Here is a 2,427-nt window from a genome sequence, read left to right as displayed (position 1 = left end):
CTAAAAGTCTTGATAGAGAAGATCGTACTTGGGGATATTCTTGGGATCGATTGGGCTCTGGACAGTAAGTTTCCCTCTCATTGCCCCTTGGTAAATTTTTCTATCAAATCTATGAAATCCTGTTTGGTTTTGAAACTTCCCACAAACTTGGTGCGATCCGGAGACCCACAATCGACTTTCATGTGCTGCCCATTGAAGAACACCGCGGAGGGGTTATAACTGATGTCAAAGTAGTGTGTGTAAGCTGGAGTTCGGTCCACATCCACCAGGTAGGCAGCGGCCATTTTACTCAGGTCAGCAGCAGTCTTAGCGAGAATATCATCCAGTTGCAGACAGATAGGATCTTCATCTCTCCCAAACCTGAGCACCAACACCTTCTTCGCAGTGCATTTTATTGTCTGGTCAACTTCCTTTTTGCTAGTCAGTTTGGAACAAAAGCAAACTCATCTTGAAGTAAAGCCATGCTGTCCCGCACTAGGCCATGCCTTCCTTTGACCCAATCCTGCAGGCTTCGGGTTCCCAGGGACTCCCCTCCCCGCCACTGGCGGTCGCCTAGCAACACTCACTAACGGGCTCATTAAAATTTTTTAAAAATAATTTAAAAAATAATTTGCAATGTTCAGTACCACGAAGAACACTGAATGTTATAAAAACATCACTGTCCTTTTCCAGAACATGCTCATTATCCCATGAGAAAGCTATGACCATTAAATAATCCCCACCTCTTCAAAACTTTGCTAACCAGTTTTATTTTCTTACATTAAAAAAAAAAAGTGGGATCATTGTTATGTTTGTCCATCCTAGTCTGTTTAAATTCATTCAGTATTTAAAAAAAATCACTGATTTTTAAAATAATTACTTGTTTAAAATAAAATAATCACTTATTTTAAAAAGTTTATCGATGTAACATATACTCAGAATCTCCTTCCTTTGTAAAACTTAAAAACAATTTTATCATGTATATACCAGTGGGTTCAAATTTTCTCCACATCCTAACCAACATTTTATTTCTGTCTGTTTGATTTTAGCTATCTTAGGGAGTTTCTCATGGTGCTACTGACTTGCATTTCTCTAATGATCACTGATAGAAGGAGTATCTCCTTATATGCTTGTTTTTTAATATCTTTTTTGCAAAAATACTTATGTCTTTTGCCTATTCTTTAATTGGGTTTTAATTTTTATTGTTATAGGGTTTTTGTATATTTTGAATAATTACCAGATATCATCTGCAGATATATTCCTTGATACACAAAAGGTTTAATTTTGATGAAGTCAAACTTCTCTATAACATTTTTTGTTGCCTATGTTTTTGGTGCAATATTTGAGAAAGACCACCAAATTGTTTCATGATGATTCCCACCTGCTTTTTCCTAAGGCTTTATGAAGTCTTTTTTTTTTTTGAAAGTCTTAATTCTTTCCTATTTATGTCTGATCCATTTTGAGTTTATTCCGATATTTAGGATGAATTAAAACTTAAACTACATCTTTTACAAATTGGTAAACAGTTTTCCACATCAAATGGTCTTAAAACTCTTGTTCAGAAGTGAGAGTTCATTTTCAGTCTCTCTATTCTAGCCCATTATATCTTCATGTCAGATATAGAGTTAGGAGTGTCATTTCTTTGTGTAACATTTCTAAATCCTGTGAGTCTTCCAGTATGGTCTTCTCTTTCAAGAACAGAAAATTTTACTACTTTCTAGATAAAAAAGCAAAGATAGTGTTTTCTTTTCCCTCTCTTCCCTCCCACTTGTTTACGGTGTATAATTGTAACACATGCTACTGAGGCTAGTACTGTGCTAATGATCATAAGACAAATTGCTCTATAAGAGTACTGCTATTATTGCTGTTTGAGAGCTTGTTGGTTCCCAACCAGATCATGAAGATGAGTCCCTAAATGCTGCCCTGCAAGCAGGAACCAGAACCAGGAATCCACTTTGCACTAAGTGGACAGCCTAAGCTTGTGAGTCCCATTGATATGGAAAAGGCCAAACCTACCCTTCATGGCCAGCAAGTTCCTGCAGTACAAAGCAGCAGCTTCCCCTTCTCACATATCTCAGACCTAGCTAACCTTTAGGTGTAAACATTCTCTCCTGTTTATCACAGACCCCAGGTGTGAGAAAGTTGTGACCTATGGAACCTAGTGCTAGACCATGTTTTCTTCCTTGAAAATTGTAACTGACATTGTTTTTCTTCCTGTAACTGATCATTTTTTTTCCTGGATATTGTAACTGTTCGCCTCATAAGCATAGTAACTTCTGGGAACAGAGGTAAAAGTCAACAGAATAAGAAGAGGAAATATTGGAAAGATAAGGCTCTGGGTAAAGAATACAGGCAAGGAAAAGACATCTTCCCCTCCACTTCTCACCAACGGGAAGATAAAGAAAAAAAGCAAAAAAAAAAAAAAAAAATGGAGACTTCCAAAGGTCT

General features: G+C 37.0%; 1 pseudogene; it reads right to left on the bottom strand.

Moving 5' to 3' along the window:
• LOC130030381 (thioredoxin-like protein 4B) lies at positions 1 to 2,002 on the bottom strand (annotated as a pseudogene).
• Between the last annotated feature and the right edge of the window lie 425 nt (positions 2,003 to 2,427).

This window comes from Sorex fumeus, unplaced genomic scaffold (assembly GCF_029834395.1).
Source record: "Sorex fumeus unplaced genomic scaffold, SorFum_2.1 ptg000044l, whole genome shotgun sequence".
NCBI classification, from domain to species: domain Eukaryota; kingdom Metazoa; phylum Chordata; class Mammalia; order Eulipotyphla; family Soricidae; genus Sorex; species Sorex fumeus.
This window is presented reverse-complemented; position numbering and strand designations above follow the sequence as displayed.